Source organism: Malaclemys terrapin, chromosome 4 (assembly GCF_027887155.1).
Source record: "Malaclemys terrapin pileata isolate rMalTer1 chromosome 4, rMalTer1.hap1, whole genome shotgun sequence".
NCBI classification, from domain to species: Eukaryota; Metazoa; Chordata; order Testudines; family Emydidae; genus Malaclemys; species Malaclemys terrapin.
The window spans coordinates 136,226,485-136,241,482 of NC_071508.1; the positions used below are offsets into that span (position 1 = coordinate 136,226,485).

Here is a 14,998-nt window from a genome sequence, read left to right on the forward strand (position 1 = left end):
ATTCTGGATTTAATTCATAAATCAGATTCAGTACTCAACCTTCACAGCTTTGTGCAGGTGTAGGGTGAGGGTGATACCTCAGATATGATACTCCAAGTACTTCACAATTGATTTCACAAGAGTTCATACTGAGACTCGGAGACTCTCATTTTGAAATGTTGCTTTTCGCAAAGAACAGAGAAAAGGTTCACGGTTTCATTTTCAGAGGTTCTGAGCAACCACAGCTCTGATTGACTTAATCGAGAGCGGCTGTCGCTGAGCCGGACCATCTGTGAATTTGCCACCAGTATTTCATAATGTATTCACGGCCAGAAACATTTTGCATCTGCTCACATCTGATTAAGAAAGAGAACCTAACCCCGGCGGGAAATGGTTTAAAAAGATGATCTATTTTATTTGTCAAGTATCAGAGAGGTAGCCGTGTTAGTCTGGATCTGTAAAAAGCAACAGAGAGTCCTGTGGCACCTTTGAGACTAACAGATGTGTTGGAGCATAAGCTTTCGTGGGTGTTCACCCACGAAAGCTTATGCTCCAACACATCTGTTAGTCTCAAAGGTGCCACAGGACTCTCTCTTATTTTATTTGTATCTATCGTTCATTAGATTTCCAAACCCCTCTCATGTGAAACAACTACCTTGATCTGCAGAGGAAAAGGGAGTGGGTTGCAAAAATAGCTCCTATTACGAAAAGCAAAGGAAGTTGCAGACACGGCATGATACTGCAAAAGTTTGTAGGGTGCACCACAGCGGAGCAAGGCACTGAGCTGAAAGTCTTTGGATAGACTCGTTTGGAGGGGAGGAAGGAGAGAAGAGAAAAAAGACACAGTAAAGATACATTTACACTTGGAGCTAGAGGGGTGATTCCCAGCTTTCATGGAGCTAGCACAAGAAAGCTAGTAGTGTAGCTGGGGTAGTACAGAGCAGCAGCATGGGCTAGCCCCCTGCCTGAGTGCAAACTGCCTGGATCCTGTGTGTACATACTTGGGGCAGATAGCCTGTGCCACTGCTTGCCATGTTACCATGGCTACCCTATTACTTTTAGCAATGAGAACTAGTGCAAGTATGTCTGCGTTAGCTGGGAATCACCCCCCCCCAGCTCCAAGTGTAGACGCAGCCTGAGATCCGTACTGTGAGCGGAATCAAATCTGTATAAGAGTTAAGGGGAGAGACAGGGCGGGTGAGCTAATATCTTTTATTGGACCTATTTCTGTTTTAGTAGATGTTGCTGCTAAGTTTTGCTTCATGTTGTGGAGTGTACATTTCAGATGGCAAAATTTGACGTCTTCCGTCGCTGTATGCAGTGCTGTGGTAGCCGTGTTGATCCCAGGATATTAGAGAGACAAGGTGGGAGAGGTGAGAGCTTTTTTTTGGCCAGCTTCTGTTAACAGAGGTGGCAATCTTAGGGGATGGCTGACTGGGACAACAAAAGTCGGTCCAATAAAAGGTATCACCTCACCCACCTTGTCTCTCTAATATCCGGGGACCAGCATGGCTACCACCACACTGCATATGGTTAAGAGGGATGTATTTTATTTATTTCTGGCTTCCTAATCATCCCTGCATGTGAAAGGCTGTCATTGGAAATAGAGAATTTGGGATATTTATATGGATCATAAAACATCCAATGCTACACTGGTTAGGATAAAAGCCCACCCCCAAACATTTGGAAAGGATTTAAATCCTCAGGCTTCAAGGCAAAAGCCAAACTAGCTAAAGGGGAGAGGGGTAGTTTCCCCTTTGAGGTTTCCTGCAGTGTCTTCTAAAGCAGCTGGTACCAACCAGTGTCAGAGACAGGGCATCAAACTAGATAGATGAGTGGGCTGATGCGATATAGCAATTCCTGTGGTCTGTCTGGAATAATGACAGTGATGCTAGCAGAGCAGCGTCACTTGCATTCTGAGCCTTTTCTGAGTCCTGGTTCCAGCCCAATAGCGGATTTCAGCCCTGCCTGGGGGAAGCCCCCTCCGACTGGCTGCCTTTCCAACTTGCCCCGCTCCTGGTGGGGGAGCAGCCAGTCTGGGCTGCTGCAGGAAGCAGGCAGAGCTTTCTCTCCCTCTCCTCAGGAGCCAACACTATTCCCACAGGAGGGGGATGGGGGACACACACAGCATCTCAGACTGTCTCTGCTCCCTCCTCCCCCTTCTATAGAGCTCCTCTGCTTCTGTCCCCTCCCTGCACCACCTTTCCTGGGATGGGGGTGAAGACCCCCGGGAGGAGCAGAAATGAGGCTGGGGGGAGGGGAAGACAGAACGGATATGGGGGACAGAGCTGATGTGGGGCTAGGAGACAGGATTGATGTAGAAGTGGGAGCAGAATTCGTTGCTGGGTAGGGGGACAAGCAAATGTAGGGGTGAGAGCTCCTACACTGGGGACCAGGGCCAGCTCCAGGCACCGGCAAACCAAGCACATGCTTGGGGCAGCACATTTTCAGGGGCGGCATTCCAGCCAGCCTTTTTTTTTTTTTTTTTTTTTTGGCTTGGGGAGGCAAAAGCCTAGAGCCGGCCCTGGCAGCAGCAGCGCATCCTGGGGCCGCTGTTCGCGTCGGGAAGCAGCGCCCGCACCTTATGGCTGGGCGGGCTCCGAGCGCGGGACACTGAGGCTGGGAGCTGCCCCGAGGGGTGCACGGAACCGCCTGCAGGTGCTGCAGGGTGGCCGCCCCCCAGCACTGCAGCCAGGTCTGTGTGAAGTGGCCCGAGCCACCCAGGGACTGCGGCAGGGCAGCCAGGAGCAGCAGCAGCAGCGGGGCCATAGTGGGGACTGGTGCCCGGGGCGCTGCCATGCGGGGCCCATGTCCCACTCCCTGGGGCTCCGCTCCCTCTGGGGCTGCCCTGCCCCGGCTCTTCAGCCCTCTGCCGGGCGGTCCCCTGGCTCTGCCCTCCCGGGTCCCGGCTGGTCCTGGAGGCGGGAGCCCCGGCTAGAGAGACCCTGAGCTGAGGCGTGGCCTGGGAGCCCCTCTGCTTACCCCAACCCGGCCAGTGCCAGACCGGCTGGAGGTGAGGGGGGAGTGGGCAGAGTCAGCACTGGTGAGGGGAAGCCCAGGACTGGGGCGGCACGGAGTGTGGGTGGGGTGGGGGGGGAGAGCCCAGGGTTGGGGTGGCAGGGGGTGCGGGTGGGGGAGGCTGGAGTGGGGAGAGAGCTCAGCGCTGGGGCGGCAGGGGGGTGCAGAGGGAACCCAGGGCTGGGGTGGGGGACAGCCAAAAAATTTTTTGCTTGGGGTGGCAAAAAACCTAGAGCCGGCCCTGCTGGGGACCAAAATCACCTTGATAAATGTAGGAGAGTTGACAACACTAATTGTTACATACTGGGGGTGGGCAGGGAGGGGATGTCAAAAATCAAGACAGACAAAAACCCCACAATAATTTTTTAAAAATCATGATTTGTCTGACATCATTTTATACCATTGTGGTTGGCAATACGGTGTCCTTCTTCGAGAGCTCATAAAAGGCATCAGAGGACTTGGCAATTTTTGGCTGTGGGAAAGCGGGGGCTGATTTGATTGTTTGTGCCCAAAAGGTTGTTTAGAGCAGGGGTTCTCAAACTGGGGGCTGGGGCCCCTCTCAGGGGGTTGCAAGGCTATTACATGGGGGGGGGTCGCGAGCTGTCAGCCCCAACCCCAAACCCCACTTTGCCTCCAGCATTTATAATGGTTTCAAATATATAAACGAGTGTTTTTAATTTATAAGGGGGAGTCGCACTCAGAGACTTGCTATGTGAACGGGATCACCAGTACAATAGTTTGAGAACCGCTGGTTTAGAGAATGTGTTGCAACACGAGGAGAGAGACTTTACAGTCAGGAAAATAACCAGGAGTCCCTGCAATGTCATCCTTGGCTGCAGACTGAAGTTTGAAAGCAGAGAAGTTAATGGATTAAGGAAAGCAAAGCATTGGAATCGGTCAAAGTTGTGCAAGTGAGGATAACTTAACACAGTGTGCCAAACATAGGCTCCTGAGGTTTGACATCACATTATTGAACCCACCCTCCTTAGCTGCAAAGAAATTCTCAGGCTTTCATGCTTGGATGCCTTCTTAAAGTTCTCACGTACCTCTAATGAGTCTTGACAGTAGAGAATAACTTAGAGAATTTTTTCACTTGACCAGAGCTCAGAGAGCCGGGAAGCGATAATAATTTCCTGCAGATAAGGCATCTGTGACTTTATCAAGCAGGACTTGATAGCAAAATTCTAGGTTCCTCCTCCTCAGCTCATTCTTGGACCACAAAGTCTAGCAAAGAAGTCAACATGTGGTGTTCTATCAGACAAACATCTCACATCTCTGAAAGACCTATCAGAGGTCAGCAGGTCAAGCACTGAGGCCCTGCTCCCGCAAAGCACTCGTGATGGGTATGGGAGCGCTACATAATGAATATTGCTCTGACAATGGGTTTTAGTTGTAGGGTTCCTGAGATGGAGGGTAGGAATGTCAAGGGAGCAGGCAGTTTCAGCTAGGGTTGCTCCAGGTTTTCCCAGATTGTCCCTTTTTTGAGGTAGGCATCCTGGAAAATCTGTACAGCTGCCAGCTGTTTTATGGTCTCAGGATCATGCCACATATCCTTGTTTTTTGTACCTCAGAGGTGGCAACCTTAGGGGATGGCTGACTGAGAAAAACCAGTCTCAGGCAAAAGGAAGACTTCACATGTAGGCCTTCTAATGAAAGCTATTGAGATAAATGGCAACTTGGTTCTGACTCACACAGGGAGGTTGGGACTTTGAGAAACAGGAATCTCCCCTGAGGGTATGTCTACACTGCAATTGGGAGGTGTGACTGCAGCATGTGAGGATGTACCCCAGCTAGCTCAAGTAACAATAGCAGTGAATCCGTAGAAGCACAAGCAGTTGCTTGGGTTCCCCCAGGACCCAAGGTGCATGCTTGAGTGGCCGCCCCACATGCTGCCATCACTTCACTGCTAGATGAAAAAGCTGGCTGGGGTATGCCTAACCATGCTGCAGTCACACCTTCTGATTGCAATGTAGGTGTACACAGAGAGGGAAAAAAACAGACTCTGGGCCAGGTGCTTTCTGGAAGGCAAACTGAGATCAGGCTGGTTCCAGGAGCTCCTGGGCTTGTTAGAAGAATGTCAAGTTGGGCCTGTTCTGTTCCTGTAACTCCAGAGGGAAGTCCGTCTCACTGAGCTCATAGTGAAGAGTAAGGTTAGCTGAATCAAAACATGCATGTAGGCTCTTTTAAAATAATATTTTCTGATGCTTTGTTCCATTTACTAAATGAACCTACTTGTTCTTAGAAGGCTGTATGTCACTGTGTATCACTGGTCACAGTCTCCCAGAGGGAAGAGACACAGGTGTCCAGTCCGACCTGCATGGGAAAAAGCAATTGGCTTAGGTGGGGCACTGTACCCAGATCAGGTGTAAGGGTGGGAGAATTGTGGAGCTCCGTTCTGGGATAGGTAAAGGCATGAGACCTGACACCTGGAGAAGGGGCACTCTGGGACGAGCGGGGCAGGCCCCCCCGTAACCATGACAGCACTTAAGCATGTGTATCACTTTTCTCAAGTGCACAATCCCATTGATTCCACAACACGTTCAGTTCCATTACACGTGTGCTGAAGTGCTTTGCAGGAGCAGGGATCAAAACCATTTTTGGACCAGATTTGTCAGCCTCTGCTGTGTAATAAATATGCACGTTACCATTACCTTAAAGGAACTGAGTCATAAGAACAGTAGACCTCTGTTTTATGGTTTAAGGGCCTGATCCTGGGGAGTGCTGAGAACTCTCTACTCCCACTAAAGTGAACAGAAGTGGAGGAATCCAGTACTGTGAACCTTGGAGGATCAGGAGCCCAAAGCCTAACCCTGCTTCCACTGAAGCTAACAATACCGGGGTTCTCAAACTCTCAAACTCTCTCCCATTAGGGATCACACCTTAATACACAAATTGCCTCATGGTCCACCTCTCCTCCCATTCATAATCATGCAGACCACCTCACCTCCCAATGGCCATCAAGTAACATCCCCTGAAGAGCTACAGCACTTGCTTCCATGGAAAAGTAATAGCAGGAAAGCACTCTGAACGTAGCAGGTGCAGCTGTGAAACAAACTGCAGTGACCTCTGTCCACAAATCAGTTCTAACTTAACCTCCCTATTGCAAATCTTTTGGTGAACTGCCATGCGTGCTGTCTTTGAACAGACGCCAAGAAACAGACATCATTCACCTTGCATCGGCTGTTTCCCCAGTTGCATTGCTTTGGCAGACAGACTCCCACATACTCTGCTCTTATCGTTCCTACCTCTGCTTCGAGGGGCCGGGCAGACCTCATCCAGCCTGCGTTCTCCCTTGCACATCTGCTACATTTCTGCTCAGGGAATCCATTGCTCGTAAGATTCCCTCACCCCCTTTACTTTTTTTGTAAAGACTTGTTTTCTTTATCTATTTTTTGCCCCATCAATCACTACTTCCCAGCTGAATGACTATGCAGTGTTGCTATAGACATGTCGGGTCCCAGGATATTGCAGAGACAACGTGGATGAGGTAATAGTTTTGATTAGAGCAACTTCTGTTCGTGAGAGAGACAAGTTTTCGAGTTTACACAGAGTTCGTTCCCAGCTCTGATGACACAGCTAAACACAAGGTGCAACAGATTGTTTAGCATTAGTAGTTAACATGAATTCTAAGAGACCATTCAAGGTTAAGCGGCCAGACCTAGGGGGGAAAGAAAGGGAGGGCAGAAATGGGGGTCAGGGTGGGGGAAGAGAAACTGTAAGTGGGTTATACCTTGTTGTAATAAGCCATAAATCCAGTGTCACTATTCAGTCCATGATTTTTAGTGTCTAACCAAGTTATGAATTTAAGCTTGTCTTTTGAAAGTGTTTCACAAGTTTCCTTTGAGGATGGGGACAGATAGGTCAGATATAGAGAGATCGCTTTCTGAAAAGTCTGTGATGTACACCTTAACACACAAAAACACCTTCACCACACAAGGACACTCTGCCAGAGGAGAAGATTGCATCCTGGAATGGACCACTCAAATACACTGAGAGAACCTGTTTCAATACAGAAATAAAACCTCCTCTGACTACAACCCCCTAATTGTCACCTACCACCCCCCACTAGAACCCATATGGGGTGTCATCAAACAACTACCACCATACTCAATGGGAACCCCGTTCTGAAAGAAATATTTCCTGCACTCCCTCTTCTCTCCTTCAAAACAACCCCCCTCTCCAAGCTCATCGTTAGAAGCAAGCTCCCCACAGACCAACTCAAAGCAGCACCAAACCCTACCAGAACAACAAATGCAAAACCCACAGACATTTCTCCACTGCTACAATGATCAAAACGCCCTATGACACACCCTTCAAGATCCATGGGTCCTACCCATGAGGCGTATCTCATGCTGTGCACTAACTGGTCCAATAACAACTGTGTGGCTGAAACCAGATGCTTTCGAATTAACTCACACAGGAAAATGATAAAAGGCAAAAACACCATTGTGACGCTCTGTACCTTGGAGGAACACCCTGCACCCCCATGTTCAGTTCATCCTTATAATATGATTGTGTGGTATCCAATGCAAAATTTGTCATGTTGGGTGTCTTTGGAAGGCTCATGATGCACTGAGCATTGTTGTTATAGTAATGTTATAGATTGTAATTTCATGTATATAGAGGCTGAAAGTGTGCCCTCATGGCTTAAAACAAGCCCAGGAGCAGAGGGACAGTTCACACCTCATCAGGGCATATGTGGGACAAACCCAGCCTGGCCTCACAGGAACAAAGGACACTGGCCTAGGCAGCAACAAAAGGATCTGTTGGACTCTCGAGTGAGTCACCCCCCTTCCCTTGGTCAGTCAGGGACTACGAAGAGGTAATGCTCACCTGACTCTGAAGGGGGGAGCAAAGCCAAGAAGGAAGAAAGAACATGATAAAAGGGAGAGATGTTTGCCATACTCTCTCTCTTCCACCTCCATCTACAGACACCACCACCAAGCAACTGAAGCGCCGATCAAAGGGGAGAGCCTGGCTAAAGGGCAACCAGCCAGCCTGTGGTGAGAAGCATCTAAGTTTGCAAGGGCACTGAAAGTCTTAAAATCAGCTTAGAATGCGTTTTGCTTTTATTTAATTTGACCAAATCTGACTTGTGTTTTTACTTATAATCACTTAAAATCTATCTTTTGTAGTTAATAAATTTATTTGTTTATTCTACCTGAAGGAGTGCGTTTGGTTTGAAGGGCGTCATAGACTCCCCTTGGGATAACAAGCCTGGTACATATCAATTTCTTTGTTAAATTGACGAACTCATATAAGCTTGCAGCATCCAGCGGGCATTACTGGACACTGCAAGACAGAGGTTCCTAGGATTATGTCTGGGACTAGTGTCATTCAATTGCACAATCCAAGCAGTGGCTGGCCAAAAGTGCTCACTCACATAACTGGGAGCAGTTTACATGCTAGAGGCTGTGCGTGAACAGCCCAGGAATGAGGGTTTTCACAGCAGAGCAGGGTAAGGCTGGCTCCCAGAGTCGAGGATTGGAGTGACCTAGCAGATCACCAGTCCAGATAACACCAGGGGAACGTCACAACCACCTCATCTGCGGGTGAACACTTTCCTCAAAGCGATCTCTCTGTACCTGACCTGTCAGTCCTTATCCTCAAAGGAAACCTGTACAACATTTTCAAAAGACGAGCCTGGGAGCTTAAATTCATGATTTTGCTAGACACTAAAATGCGTGGACTGAACAGAGACACTGGATTTATGGCTGATTACAACAATCTATAACCTACTAACAGCGCCTCCCCCCCCCGCCTGCTCTTCCCCCCTCCATGACTGGATGGGTTAACGTAGGGGTTCTCAACCTTTTTCTTTCTGAGGCCCTCCCAACATGCTATAAAAATTCCATGGTCCACCTGTTCCACAACAACTGTTCTGTATATTCTCCAGCTTAAAAGTCAGGGCCAGGGTTAGGGGGTAGCATGCAGGGCAATTGCCCAGGGCCCCACACCATAGAGGGCCCAGCAAAGCTAAGTTGCTCAGGCGTCAGCTTCAGCCGTGTGGGGCTTGGGGTTCGGCTTTAGCAACTCTAATGACGGCCCTGCTCTCTGGTTTATTTTGGCGGACCCCCTGAAACCTATTCGTACCCCCCCCAGGGGCCTTTGATCCCTGGTTGAGAAGCGCTGGGTTAACAGGCCACTTCACCTTGGATAGTCCTTTGAAATACATGTTAACTACTTCTGCTAAACACTCTGTTCCACCTTGTATGTTGCTGTGACACTCTGAGTACGTTTCCCAGAGCTGTGTGTAAGGTCGAAAGCTTGTCTCTCTCACCAATAGAAGTTGGTCCAGTAAATGTCAAAGCAGTGACAGTCTCCGGGCCAGATTCCTTGCGTCAACAGATTGCCACAAAGGAGCCATAAAGCAGGCAGATCTGTCCAGCTGAGGACTTCCCCAGTATTGGGGGGAATTTCCAACTACCTCTTCCAACATCTCTTCTTGAAGGGCCCAGCATAGCGGGCAGGGCTAAGAGAAAAGAACCTGGCTGGAGTGCAGCTGATTTCCAGTAAACCCCTGCTAGTGTATTGGCCCCTAGGTACCGTAGCACATTGGCCTAGTTTAGAGCGGCCTGAGGATACTATAAACCACATCAGGGGCTGGGTTAGAAACTAGCCCCAGATTTGCAGAGATTCAACCAGGTTTTTTATGACCATGAGCGGTGGGTATCAAAGGCCCGGGGAGGCTATGCCTCCCACAATCCAGGTCATGGTCCCGCTCATGCTCCGCCCTGATGCCCTGCCCTTGCTCCCCCTCTCCCCTGAAGCGCGGGGGCTTAGGCCGGCGGCCAGGGCTGGAGCTGCCAGGGCAGCTCAGGCTGGTGCTTGGGCCAGCCAGGAGGTTGGGCCAGTTGGCGCAGCTGGGGCTCCTCTGGTCGTGGGGGGGGAGCACTTGAGGCTGTGGCTGGCGGGCATGGGCTGGGGTGGAAGGGGCAGGGCCAGGGGGCTAGCTTCCCTGAAGGGGGGGTTCACCTGCCACCTATGTTTCTGACCCATCCTCAGCTGCACCCTGGCGATATTGGGCACAGCAGCAAATCTAGGTCTAAAGCAAGAAGTTTGCTAGCTACCACCCATAGTGGCTGCAGTAGCAGGCTGTAAACACAGCTGGGAAAGGAAACAGCAGGGAGTTGTATTATAAAGCAAAGAAAATAATAATATAATATATGAAGATTTACCTATCTCATAGAACTGGAAGGGACCCTGAAAGGTCATTGAGTTCAGCCCCCTGCCTTTACTAGCAGGACCAAGTACTGATTTTGCCCTAGACCCCTAAGTGGCCCCCTCAAGGATTGAACTCACAACTCTGGATTTAGCAGGCTAATTCTCAAACCACTGAGCTTTCCCTCCCCCAACCCCAACAACCACACCTGAAGAGGATGAGCGTATGAGAAGTGAAATTCAGAGAGCTGCTGCATTTGACTTGTTGTTATGAGGGAAATGGCATTGCACTCCATTGCATTCTGAGGGGCAAAGAAGAGACTCTCTCGGATCTCAGAAGCCCTCGCCACCACAATCAGGATTTTTAAATATGTAAAAAAAAAAAAAAAAAAGAGGAGAGTATCTGAGGGATAGCCGTGTTAGTCTGGATCTGTAAAAAGCAACAGAGAGTCCTGTGGCACCTTTAAGACTAACAGATGTATTGGAGTATAAGCTTTCGTGGGTAAATACCCACTTCGTCAGACCCACTGACAAAGTGGGTATTCACCCAAAAAGAGGAGAGTGGCATAAATGGATGGATTCTGCCCAATTTCCAACTCACACTTTTATCATGAGACTCAGTCCCAGTTGTTAAATTAAGCAATTGCACAAGAATCTCAGTTTTCATTTTAAAGGAAAAATAAGTTCAGAATCCTCCTGGTTGCAGGGAAAAGCTTTAAAACAGGACCCGTGTCCTAAATACTTAGAAACCAGACGGCAAATAAAATGAACCCAAAACACATTTTTAAAAAAACAAACAAAAAACCCCTCCCTCATGATTCTTAAGTCAGTCTCCTGGTTTTCTGGGGCTGCCTCCTGATTTTTGAATGTTTGAGGTTGGCAACATTGCGCTGAGATAAAGATGGGAAGAGGGGAGAAACCTAGGTGCCACGTCAATAGCTACTGTGCCGCCAGTGAAATGTCGTTATGCTAATAAAATAGTACTCTAGCACATTGAGAAGGAAGAAGGTTTGGCGTGGAAATCTGTTCTCAACACTATTCAGGCAGTCTGACTTCAACTGACAGAACCTGCCTTCCTCTGTTCAACTATGATTTCATCAGATTCAAAGTCTCTGCACTGAAGGTTAAACCAAGTCCCACAGCTAACCCAGATCCAGGCAGTATTTTTATCCCATGTACTATTAATTATCATCCGCTACCACTGACTGGAATTATTGACGCTTTCATTCTCACATGGGTGTGTTCTTTTCAATGAAGAAATACATTTCCTCAAGTAAAAGGCATGTTATTCTTAAGAAGAGAGATCATAAGTGTCCCCATCAATTGCAATGATCTCCAATTAATATAGTACTGACCATTTTTTGTGGTCTTAGTACCTATCAAACTAGATTTTACAGAGAAGTTCTACTTTGCAGCCTTATATAAAAAGAGCCTGTCTTGCATTAGCACATGTGGGCTGCCGCGTGGCTGCCCACATTTAAATATAAAGCATGGAGAATCGGTAATAAAAACAAACACAAATCACTTTAAATAGAATTGGTCACTTGCCTTGCTGTCAGAAATCAATCTTATTTCTGTCCTTTTTGATGTTCTTTCTTGGAGGAACATTAAGGAGCTGTGAAGCGGACTGCATGAGCACTGACTAGCTTATCGAGTGTAAGGAACCAACTCCAGGAAGTAACCACCAATAGTGTGTTATGCAATTAGCAGCCTCTCTACAGAGTAAAAAAAATGACAAATTCAACAGGAAGAATGAGTTAATTTATGGATATGCACAAAGAATTTGATTCTGCTGCCTTTACTCAGGCTAAGTAGCATTTTGCGCCTCATTACTCCCATTGACTACAGCAGGCGTTGTAGGGCGCGTGGCACTTTTGAAGAACAAATTACTCATTTCCATGTCTAAATAGGGATTTAGGAGTCTAATCTGGGCACCTGTACTTTGCAGGTCTCAGGCTTTATTATTACTAAAATAGAGGACACTAATTGAAACACCTACACCAAGGATTGCACCTGAAAGTCTACCGGTTTTCAAAATATGCTTGTAATAGAGTAATTGAGAACAGCCAACAGAAATCTGTTCTGCAGTATAGAAAAGAGGAAAGATTATAAATATTTCAATAGGAAAATGTAGTATCAACAGAAAAGGTGCAGGGGGAACTGACCACTTTGGGGGATACAGAATCTTGTACCACTATGTTAGTGTTCTGAATCCAGCCCAGGGCAGGAATGCCTGATATCCTAGCGTACTCGGTGCAGAAATAACACGCTTAGGGGAAGGAAAATCTGAGTTTCCATGTCAGTGTCCCCAAACCCCCTGGATTTCAGGTGCCTGGGTTATCTTCATGGATTGCTGTGCCATGCATTGCTTCCAGAGATTAAACTGCTCTCACTGAAACTGCTGGGCCCTCCAGAACAGGGGTTGGTGCCCTGATAGGGAAATACAGTATGGGGAAGATTCCCTTTGCACTGCCGCTGCCTTTTACAATGGGCCATGAGTCTAAAATCATGGTCACGTTGTGGGGAGAAGAGGTATGTGAGAATGACAACTCTCCCACCAGTCGCAAATGAACATTGGTTGGTGTCTTTGGACTGTGTAAGGCCCCATCATTTATCTCTGGGGAAGCCTTCCTTTCATGCATGTATCAGCCCACATGGAAAGCCCTTGGTTGTCAGTTTTTACCAAAATTTTTCCTGGGTTTTACATGTAACCCTTCTGTCAGTCAGAGTTGGCAGCAACAGGGGCCAGGTTCAGTATCTAGGGGTTCCTTTTCAACAATACAATACAAACCAGCTCGAGCCCCACCCAGTGACCTGGGACAATTACACACCACCTCCGGGCACCTCTAAGAGGCAATACTTCTCCTCTCGCAAGCCCAGAGTCTAAGTGTAGCTGTAGCACAAAACTTTTAATAAAAGGAGGGAAATAATGCGGCATTAATTTGGGAAAACACCGCAAACAGGGTTTATAAAAATAAACCATGAGCAAAAGACCCACCCCCAAGTAAGGTGGGCTGTGTCCTTTTCCCCTCAGGTTCTTAAGTCCAGCAACCCAAAAGTCCCTTTAACATGCCCGTCCCTTCTCTACACCCCACTCACAATTGCTGTCCTTGGACAATACAGACCCAGAGTTCAGAGGTTCATCCGCAGAATCCACCTCCCACGCCAGGTTGAGGGTGGTTATGAGGCACCTTACTCGCTCTGCTGCTCGGGCACTCATTCGCCACCACTCTCTTTGGGGCTCTGCTCTGGCACTCTCTGCCTGCCTCCCTGCTGACCACTCACCATCAGTCATACCAAGATGTCTTCAGGGGCCCCCTCTTAACATAGCTCTTAGTGATTTCAGCTATTAGTGGGGGAGCTTCACTGCTGGTGCACGCTGGGTAGGCTCTTGCATCAGAGATTCTGTCCTACAGCAGATCTAATTCTTAGACCTAGGTATTAGTGATTCCAGCTGTACAGCATGTAATAAAACTCTTAATTGAGTCTAAATTAGCTTTGTTACAACACAATGGAAAAAGAGAGAAAGGATGAAATAGTATCTAGGACCCATAGGCAAAGTCACACCACAAGTACCTGCTACCACACTCTCTCCACTCACTGGGCTTTGGAATCCATGTCCCCTGCCTAGCAAGTGACATTCAGTTGAGGGTGAGTCCCTCAATCAGAAAATGCCAAGTACAGTTTGCTGCCCTTGATTCACACAACAAGGATAACAACCCTTTATTACTCCTGTCCCAATAACAAGGAGACTGGGAATCCAACACCAGCCAAAGATGACCATTTAGGCAAGCAATCCCATCATGCTGAGCACCTAGGCAGGGAGGGTTTGCCCATGCAAACAAGATCAGCTCCTGAAGTCTTTTCCACAGCTCACCATTAGATAGCAGGGAAGAGCTCATTCAGACTCTGCTTACATACAAAAGCCACTGTTCAGTTTTTGCTATTTTTCACCCACATTTTGGAAGTGCTAGTACTTCCCAAGCCCAGATCCCTGCTGCAGAAGGTGAGATGGCAGCTCGGTAACCTGGATGGCCCCAGTTACCAAGCTGCTATTTACTCTTCTGGAGTGGGAAGCTGAAGTCCAGAAGGACTGGAATGACCCGAGCACGGTGTACATGTTAGTCCTACACCTACCACGTGCACATTTCCAGCGTTTCAGATAACTATCTCTGCTAGCAGCATTCACAGCAAACACGAATTAGCGAACTCTTTTCGTGACACAAATGAGTCAAATATGAAAAAACATATTCAACTATGTTTCAGAATGTGAGGCGACTTTGACAGTGAAAAACCCCCTGAAGAGTGATATTTACCCCAAAACCCACAATGTTAAATTTCTTTGCATCATTTTTTAATTTTTGTAATAAACACTCATTAAAATTTCCCAGAAAATTTTGAACAAAATAAAAACTGAAAACAAAGGGCCTTACCTATATGCTATGCTCTGGTTCTCCTGTAAGGATGTTCCCAGCCATTTCTTGGCATCACACCACTGGGAAATACCACTGGAGCAGAAGGAAACTTCTATCCCAGCTGGCTCTCCTACCCATGTGGCTGTGGTGTGGGACAGTGCTATCTGAGGAACCTAGCTAATACCAGTTAGCCTACTTTACCTGCACTGGCAGGGGGCAGTGAGGGATGCGGCAGCTGGGCATGCACTCTTTATGTGGCCTTGAGAACATGAGGCAGGACTGGCTTCTAGAGCTGGCTGGGCTGTTAGTGGGAGGCAGAGGAGATTGTCCTACCTACCCTTTTGCCTGCATCGGCTAGTTGTGGAACTTGGTAGCCTGTCTGACAGGAGGCTGGAGGGCTGGCCTTATGGGAGGAAGGATGGCTT

At 48.0% G+C, this 14,998-nt stretch overlaps 1 protein-coding gene across 2 annotated transcripts in view; it reads right to left on the bottom strand.

The window, feature by feature from the left end:
• Positions 1 to 14,998, bottom strand: part of GPR132 (G protein-coupled receptor 132) — a 68,422-nt gene that overhangs the window by 16,654 nt on the left and 36,770 nt on the right. Inside the window, exon 1 of one of the 2 annotated variants that reach the window (XM_054027303.1) lies at positions 5,230 to 5,312. The exons of the other annotated variant lie outside the window; for it this stretch is intronic. The gene's annotated coding sequence lies outside the window, so the exon portion shown is untranslated. Of the gene's footprint in view, positions 1 to 5,229; positions 5,313 to 14,998 lie in introns of those variants that run through there. 2 annotated transcript variants of the gene reach the window in all.